Genomic DNA, 10,369 nt, shown 5'->3' on the forward strand with positions numbered 1-10,369 from the left:
TGATGATGCAGTTTCATTTAATAAGCACTTCACTGGGTACACTACACATTCATGCAGTTATGTAATCAACCATTCATGTGGCAGCAGTGCAGGGCATAAAATCATGCAGATACAGGTCAGAAGCTTCAGATAATGTTCACATCAACAATCAGAATGGAGAAAAAATGTGATATCAGTGATTGAGTGTTGAATGTCCTTCATGATAGAAGGGTTGATTTGAGTATTTATGCTGATACTCTGGGATATGTGTGCATAATATCGAGAGTTTACTTCTGATAGTGCAGCAACAATGAAAGATCTTTGTTGCTGACCAAGTTCATCCTTGCATGGTCACAGTTAATATATATCTTATAATATCTTATAATGATTATTGCCTAATGTAAATTTCACATGTATTGCTGTAGTCTGTATATAATATATACAGATCCATACCAACTTGTTTTTATACTTCTTATATCTCTCTTCTGCTTCTTTTGTTCTCAATTTCAAGAAACATGAATACAAATAATAATTATTTTACAGGCATTCCTTAACCCATTCGTCATCCATGGCTTGTCAACAACATATCTCCTGGCACAGTTTTTTTGCATACAGTTTTTTTCATACAACGTTTGCAAAGTACTCATAAACACATATGCTCTATTTACATCATCAACATACACTTCCTTCCAGTTTTGTTTTCTTAAATCGTCTTTCAAATTCTCCAAAGCTTTTTATTAAGTATTTCTCATTTTTTTCTTTATGTAAAACACCTTTTTCACTGCACTGATTATTTTTACAAATTGTAAACACTGACAAATGATCACTTATGGCAGTTATCAAAATCCCACTCAACACCTCTTCTTTTCTTATATTTGTAAAGATATTATCAATCACTGTATCACTGTGGGTTGTAATTCTTGTTGGTTTGGATAAAGACTTAAGCTATACATTGTATTAATAAACATACTAATATTAGTATTTGTATTAGTAAACGTATAAGTCAATATTTGAACCTGGTGACCTGTACACACAACTAATTATTATATTTTTAGAATTTTCATTTAATATATCAACAGTAATCATTTCCATCACACCATCAACAGTTAATGACAATTTGTCCCTAATTTTACACTTTAATTTAATATCAGTAAATAATGCAACCCCCCACCTCTTTTATTGCTTCTATTCATATAATATGGTGTATATCCTTCTATTTTATAATTATTTATGTTTTCATCATTGAGCCAGGTCTCTGAGACTGCTATTATACTAAAGGGTCTATTTAACTGTTCTAAATAGTCTGTTATTTTTAAAAAGTTTGAATTCATGCTTCTACTATTAAAATTAATAATAGAGAAACCTCCCTTTACCATTTTATTGTCATTGAATTGCTCCTCATTATAATCCTCAATCACTGGAAAAAAATTTGCATCAACCATAGTATCTACATCATATATTTTAGACTCTAAATCTTTCCCTTTTCTTTTTCCCTTTCCTTCCTTTTTTATATTTATCTAAACACAGCATTTGTAAACCCATGTTTATTTCTGTTATTTTACTGTTATTGTTGTGCATCACTACTTATTAGCTTCTAACCTGTCTAATTGCTCTAGGGATCTAATCCATAGACCTTTGGCATTCTCAGGCGCATCTTTTGTTTTTATAAAAACTTTACAGTTCATTGTCCATGTTGCCTGGATTTTGTTCTGTTTTCTTAATAATCTGGCTTTCTTGGCAATATCTGCATTCTTTTTAGGGAGATGTTCATTAATATAAACACTTCCTTGCTTCAGCAAATCAATCTTATGTTTTCTATTATTGAACCGATTGGTGCTACCGCAGACTTTCCTCTCTGATTTTTGATTGGTAGAGTATGACAAGCTTCAATGTTCTCGTTTTCAATTTCAATGTCTTTACTCTGCAGGAATGTAATTACCTGCTCCTCTGTTGTACTTTCATGTTCTAAATTGCTGTCATTCCTGCTCCTTCTCACATAGTTCCGTGGTTTTATTTCTAATCATGTTATCATGACATCACTTACTCGAGAATACTGCTCCAAGTTGGCTACTCTGTTTTCCAAAATTTCAATTCTTTTGGCTTGTTCCATGTTTAGCATTTTAAGCTGCTTGATTTCATTTAGCAGTACAGTTAGAGTTATCTGTTGTTTAGTCAATGTCGCCAACTCACCAGACATCATGTTCACGGCGTCTTTTAATTTCTCCATATCCTTTTGTATTACTTTCATAGCCATCCTTATTAGCAACAAAAGTCCAGTCCAGTAACAATGATTTCACCCACCGCGGCTGGTGTAGCCCCCTCTAAGGTGACCCAACGCAGCGTAGATCGCGGCCGGTGTATTTTCATGGACATTGGTGGATCTTGCTCTGCGAGAGTACAGTCTTTCAAAATTAGACTTTGCTAAGTGGACAGGCCTTTGCATGCTTAATCCTCCACTCTACTCTTGGTACCCTTGGTCACTGACTCCTTCTGTTTCCTGAACACCACAAATGGTTCTGCATTACGCCGATGCACGCTGGTGCATTACATGGCTATCAAGTTTTTTCAGTAGTTAACATAGACAATTTGAGTTGTTTGATCAGTGGAGTCGATAGCTTTTTTGCTCAGTTATGTTTTTTACTAAAAAAGTGTAATGCAGGCCAAGTTTTGCTGTAAAAAGCAGAGTTTTCCTCTGGTTAAATCCATCCAGCTTAATGAAGAAATGTCTGGTAAGTGCCCTTCAATGTGATATATACCTATAGATCTGCTTAGTGCTTCCTGAATTTAGAATACCTTTTTTTGGTTGCATTACACAGCTCTCATTTTTTCAGTAATTAACATACAACATGTGTGTGAGTATTAGAACCGTGCAAGTTATTTCATCAGTGGCTTTTGTTTTTTTACTCCTAAAAGTGTAAATGAAAGTGAAGTTATTGTGTCAAAAATTATTGTCTCAATTTGCAGATTTGTGAAGTGTTGTGAAAAGTACTGGTTCTTACATTTTTAAAAGCTTCCTGCAGTTATTAATGTTGTTTCCAATATTTTAACATGAACACCCTTTGTATTTCCTTAAAAGAATAGTATGGTGAATAAAAAAAAATCCAGTTCACACATTTTCCCCACTTGCTCTAGTGATACCAAAAGAACCATAATGGCACCATAATTCTCAGCTTGGCAAAAATATATCTCCAAAACCTTTTCAACAAGCAAACTTAATTGTTAATGCGTGCAGCCACCTAGACTGACAATGAATCTATTCAGTCCATCTGTGAATTTATTGAAATAAATGATTGCCCAGTTATTATTAACTTTGGCTTTTCAGACTGAGCTTTGTGTGCAGCCAGGTTGCTGTCTGTGCAGCCTGGTTGCATTGTGGTTATTTTTATTCACCAAACTCTTCCTTTAATGGAAAGGTTTAGCATAATGAAGTTGAATGCTGAATTTTATCTAGCAGATTTTACAGTTCTTATTCTAAATTTGTTGGGCATTTGCAGTTGAATACATGGCAATTTTATTTTTATTTACTTTTTATTTTTTTTATTGGGCCCCATATGAAAATGACTAAACAGCAGTCTAAAGAACAGTTCAGTCCAAAGGTGAATTTGGTGTTCCATTGTCATTTTACCCCATTTTTCCATTATAAGAATAGTTAGAAATAGTTAGTGGAGAAAATGTCTTTACTAAATGTTTTAGCGAAATACTCAAATCCCAGAGTGCTTGCTTATTAATAGTTCCCAGAATTCATAGGCTGCAGTTGGGGGAAGAGCTTTTTCTTATAAAGCCCCCAAAATCTGGAATGATCTTCCAGAAAATGTTCGGGACTCACAATCTTTAAAGCTAGGCTGAAAACTCACTTGTTCAGTTTAGCTTTTGGTAGCTAATGTTCCCCCTTAGATAAAGGCAGCAGATCCAGGAGTCCATGGACACAGGGAATTATAATAAACTGAGATGCTGGTGCTGTCGTCCCGCTGCTCGCACGCGGTCACTCAGGTTTGTGGACAGTGGAGCGGAGGGATGCCCAACTGTTTCAGAGTGCTCTCGTGTCTGTGTCTCCTTCTGGTTCTCTCCTTTTAGCTAAGCTGTCATATTCAGATCTGTCGGAGTCATTAGCCACACTCTGTAAATGTTTACATCCCCTGTTTTACGTACAAACAGACAGAATAAAACTAATTCCCTCTCCCTGCTTCTTTTCCGAGTACACAATCGCCCACATGTGCGGCCGGACACTGAAGGACGACTGACTGTCGAGCCCTCCTGCTACCCACTTCAGACCAGCTGCCCATGCCCCAGCTACCACCACCTGCCTTGGACTAGCTGCCCACCCTACACTGATGTTTTCATAGACTCCTAGCTATTCCTAATACCAAAACTATTGATAATAGTAGTATAACCACTTGTAGGTAGTTTGACCAGAGGAGGATGGGTCCCCTCTGGTGAGCCTGGTTCCTCCCAAGGTTTCTTCCTCAGTTCTGAGGGAGTTTTTCCTTTCCACTCTTGCCCCTGGCTTGCCCGGCGGAGGGGTTTTACATTTTTTACATTCTTGTTAAAACTTTGTCTTTTCTGGAATTCTGTGAAGCTGCTTTGTGACAACATCCATCCATCTATCATCTTCCACTTCTCTGGTGTTCGGGTCGTGTGGGCAGCATCCTAAGCAATAAGGCCCAGATCTCCCTTTCCCCTGCCACTTCCACTAGATCTCCGGGGGGATTCCGAGGCGTTCCCAGGCCAGCTGGGCAATATAGTCATGCCAGCATGTCCTGGGTCTTCCCCAGGATCTCCTCCCTGGTGGACTTGCCTGTGACACCTCACAAGGGAGGCGTCCAGGAGGCATCCTAACCAGATGCCCGAACCACTCCTCTCGATGTAAAGAAGCAGTGGCTCTACTCTGAGTCCCTCCCGGATGACGAACTTCTCACCCTATCTCTAAGGGAGAGTCCAGACACCCTGCGGAGGAAACTCATTTCGGCCGCTTGTATTCGCGATCTTATTCTTTCGGTCATTACCCAAAGCTCATGACCATAGGTGAGGGTGGAAACGTAGATTGACCGGTAAATTGAGAGCTGTGCCTTGTGGCTCAGCTCTTTCTTTACCACAACAGACCGGTAAAGAGCCCGCATCACTGCTGACCCAGCACCAATCCGCCTGTCAATCTCCCCTTGTAGCATCACTCATGAACAAGACCCCGAGATACTTAAACTCCTCCACTTGAGGCAAGAGCTTATACCGGACCCAGAGAGGGCTCCCCACCCTTTTCCGCCTGAGAACCATGGTCTCGGATTTAGAGGTACTGATTCTCATCCCGGCCGCTTCACACTAGGTTGCAAACCGATCCAGGGAAAGATGAAATTCACGGCCTGATGTGTTTTTACTTGTGTTTACTTTTACTTCTGCATTTTGTTTTTACTTGTGTTTTTAATGTATTTTGTTTTTACTTGTGTTAGTTGTGCAATCTGAAACCTTTAAATGTGACAAATTAGCAAAAATGGAAGAAATAGGGTGAGGGACAAATATATTTTTCAGCACTGTAATACAATAAATATCTTTTCTTTGTACTGCCTCCATTTAAATACAGGCCAAGGAGGATTTACAAGTCATTGCTTTCAGTATTTATTTGCATTTTACATACTATCCCAACAATTTTAGAATTGAGTTGGTACTTTCCTCATAGTTTAGTTAGTATGGATATTTGCCCTGTAACTTGTTTTTGATCCACTCATCTCTATTAGTTTACTAACCTTAGAGAAATGAGTGGTGGACTTTTGCAGGATTGTGTGGTGAATGCACTGATGTATGATTAATATGATTATGACAGTTTTGCATAATATATATATATATATATATATATATATATATATATATATATATATATATATATATATATATATTAATAATTAATAGTGAGCATATTTGTGAAATACTGCAGATATTAAACATGTTTACTCTGGTTTGCTTACAGAAGAATACATTAAAGCTACACTACATAAGTTTTGTTGGTTTGAAGACATCTATGGTAGAAAAGTGAAATTGCATGCCACATGCAGACGAACATCTTGTAATGTCTGTTGTACTTTAGACCCCATATCATATCATATCTGATGTTTTTGAGTATTATGAAAGAGGATCACAAGCGAACTTAATGAAGGATGTGTCTTATGAGAATGTAAGTGAAAAATTTGATGTTTTCAAGTCAGGCAAAAATCATCACACTTCCAAGATAACAGGAAACAGAGAAATTTTGACATTTGTTGTGTTGAATGCTGCTGCTAGTTAGGTCTCACCTTATAATGTAGTTGCCATTGCTATAGTTTTATAACTATGATGAATATTCAAAGAAATTAAAATGTAAGTAATTTTTTAAAAAGTTATGTATAATGTGTGGGAGCAATGATGAGGGGGATGCAAATGCTGAGAGAAGCGAGATTTATTCTGGGCAAATCCATATTCAGGTCAGAACAGTCCAGTGTCAAGGAACCAACATAGAGAGATCTAGGTATAGACATGATGAACAGAAACACAGAATTCCAAACAATACATTTCAAACAATCCAAAAATCAAACAATACATCAAACAAAGACCAGCAAGGGACTAGGGAAAACTCAGGTCTTCAAATACAATGGGCAAACGAGACACAGATGATAAACACAGGTGAAAACAATCAAGAGCAGTGTTTGGAAACAAGGGGGCAGAACAGAGAAGAATCAAAACAAAAAGCACATGTACAAGAAAACAAAAGCACATGGAAGACTGGGAGGGGCCAATCATGACTTCTCAAATGCAAAGTAAACTTCAAGGAGGAAGGAGAACAGGAAGGAGGAAGAGAACAGGAAGACGCTATGCTGTAGTAACGCGAGACCTCAACGCGAACCTCAGCAGTATCGAGCAAGGCAGCGAGTCAGTAATAGGTATACACTACATGGTTTAGTTTTCTTAGCCAGCATAGTTATAAACATAAACCTTAAAAGCTATAAAATTTATATTAATAAGCTACTCACTACCGGAAGTACACTGGAGGATGGTGAAGAAGATCTGGACAGTCTGCAGGCTTATATCGACGAATGTTTCGAACGAGTTGTTATGGGGAAACCAAACAACACGCCGACTCCGTCCGGCAGCAAAGGAGCTCCATCCACCAAGAGGAGTCGCCCAGAAGATTCACCAGGGGCTTCTTCTCAGTCAAGCGAAATGGTGGATATTTTGGAGTCCATTGATAAGAAGCTGTCCAGTTTCGACGCTCGGCTCTCCATTCTGGAAATTCTCCACAAGGAGTTTCAGGCTCTCCGGGAGTCGGTAGAGTTCAGCCAGCAGCAGGTGGAAGCACTCGCTGTGGAGAACGCCGCTCTCAGAGAGTCGGTGAATTCCCTCACCTAGGGAATGACCCGGCTCTTGGAGGAGAATAAAAAAATCAGGGAAGCCGTCACCGAGCTCCAGGCCCGCAGCATGAGGGACAACCTCGTGTTTTCGGGACTACCGGAGAAATCGGAAGAAAACCCGGAGACGACAGTGAAGGAGTTCATGCAGGCCTACTTGAAGCTCCCGGAGGACACCGTAAAAACCATCAACTTCGATTGTGTTCACTGTATAGGAGCTAAGCGACCCGGGGCACACAGACCTAGACCAATCGTAGCCAAATTTGAACGTTTCAAGCAGAAAGAGCTGGTGAAGAGCCGCGGACGGGAGCTGAGAGGAACGGACTTCAGCGTCAACGATCAGTTTCCTAAAGGGATCCTGGAGTGACTCAAAAAAACACATTTTTTCTCCGGAAAAAACACATCCAAGAAGGTTCACGAGCTGTCATCGCGGTGGATAAACTCTATGTAAACGGACAGCTTTATCGCGACCAGGAAACCACGCCATGGCTATACTAATCAGGTGATCTGTGTACACAAACGCCTTTTTTCTCTATCTTCTTTTTTTTTTTTTGTAACTCTTTCGCTCTTTTCTTCTAAAAGATTCATTAGACATGTCTGTATATAACAATTAATGCCGGTTCAGTCAGCATAGTGGATTGTTTTGTTATGCTAAGTAATTATTATTATTATTTTATTTATTTTTTTATTTATTTACTTTTTTTTTTATTCTTTTGCTATATTTGTCACTTTGAAGCACCCTTTCCTTTTCTTTCTGCACCCAACGTGTTTGCCACACAGCACACACAATGCTATACAGGACACACAACATGCAGCGTACACTCACATACACACCCACACACACACACATCTTCAGTGAGCACACAACACTTTCTCAATTAATTTCAATATGAGCATACTGAGGTTTGTTTCATGGAATGTACGCGGAGTTGGTTCAAGGGAGAAGAAGGTGAAAATTATTAACCAGTTAAACGATTTACAGGCTGACATTGTGTTCCTACAGGAGAGACATGTGTCCAGAACATCTGCACACACACTCTCCTCTTCACAGTTTCCTCATATGTACTCAGCCTGTTACAACTCTAAACAAAGAGGTGTAGCTATATTAATTAACAAAAGGATAAACTTCTCTATTAGAAACACGATATCAGACCCCGAAGGCAGATTTATAATACTTAATCTATCTATTCAGAATATAGATTTATGTATTGCTAGTATATATGGACCAAATGTTGATGATCCCTCCTTCTTTCATACCTTTTTCACCTCACTTGCTGATCACTCTGACACCACACTTGTAATAGGAGGGGACTTCAACCTGGTACTTAATGCAGAGATTGACAGGCTCAGTACAGCAGTGAGTCAAAGGAACTGGCAGTCTGCAGACATTCTTAAACAATACATGAAGGATTTTGGTCTTTGCGATGCTTGGCGCTCACATCACCCCACTCTGAGAGATTATAGTTTTTTCTCACAAGTACATCACTCTCACTCCCGCTTGGATTACTTTTTAGTCAGTAGCTCCATGATGACGGAAATCACAGACACTCAGATACATCCTATCACTATTAGTGATCACGCACCTGTATCTATGTCTCTGACACAGAAACGAATTACACCACCAACTAGGAACTGGAGATTTAATACATCATTACTTAAAGAACAAGATTTCATTAATCATTTTAAACGAGAGTGGGCTATATACTTAGAACAAAATAATCTGCCGGAAATATCGCCATGTGTTCTTTGGGAAGCAGGAAAGGCAGTAATGCGAGGTAAAATAATATCTTACTGCGCACATAAGAAAAATAAAGAAAAAACACTTATATTAGAATTGGAACAGAAAATTAAATCTTTAGAAAATGCCTATGCTCCATCACCACAAGAAAATATAATTAACAGCCTGAGGAAACTTAAATTGGAATTAAATGAAATACTTGATAAGAAGACACAATTTATGTTGCAGAGGTTGCGTCTGGAAAACTTTGAACATGGAAATAAATCTAGAAAATTCCTGGCCAATCAGTTAAAACTGAATAAAGAAAAAACAGCTATTCATTGTAAATTTCAGAATATCATCACTACATCACTACAGTCGGGCAACATTAGATATCTAGGTATAAATTTTTCTCCCAGGCTGTTAGATCTGGTACGACTGAACCATATTCCTCTACTGAAAACAATAGAGGACGATCTCACACGTTGGACGATCTCACAACTCTCTACCTATATCTCTCATGGGGAGAGTTGCCACAATAAAAATGATGATTCTGCCTAAAGTAAATTATCTGTTCTTAATGATCCCTAATAAACCTTCTATTGCTTGGTTTAAGTCGCTAGACTCATACATTTCTAAATTTTTATGCAAAAGTAAAACATCGAGAATAAGTTTGAAGACTTTACAAAAGCTAAAATGCAGCGGTGGTCTAGAACTACCAAATTTTTATCACTATTTTTTAGCCAAGAGACTACAGTATGTTTCAAGGTGGATGAAATCAAACTGTTCAGACAGCCCATGGCTGGATCTGAAACAAACACTCTGTGGGAAATTGAAAATATCTGACTTACCTTTCATTAGCTCCAGCATTAAACATTACAATTGCTTTAAAAGCCTTACAATAAGCACCACCCTGACAGCCTGGTGGGAATTTTTAAAGATGGCTAAGTCTTCACTAATCCCTTGTAAATTGACACCCATTTGGAACAATCCCGATATATGTTGGAACAGTACTGAAATTTTCAGAATGGCAAGAAAAAGGAATAAATAATAAAATTATTTGGGTGTCTGATGGCTCTTGGACTGGAGATGGGGGCTGCCGCTCTGCGGTTTCTGTGTGCGGGCCCTGGTTGTTGATGGTGGGGGGCCTGGATGTGTGCGCTCATGGTCTTGGGGTGGGGATCTGGGGGCCCGTGGTGGTGGGTGCTGGCCCCGTCCGGGGGGCTGGCCTCCTCTGTGGGGGCCGGGGTGCGGGGTCTGGGGCCTTGGTGGCTGGGGTCGCCCGTCTCCCGTTTGGGCTCCTCCC

This window comes from Pygocentrus nattereri, chromosome 14 (genome assembly GCF_015220715.1).
Source record: "Pygocentrus nattereri isolate fPygNat1 chromosome 14, fPygNat1.pri, whole genome shotgun sequence".
Taxonomy (NCBI): domain Eukaryota; kingdom Metazoa; phylum Chordata; class Actinopteri; order Characiformes; family Serrasalmidae; genus Pygocentrus; species Pygocentrus nattereri.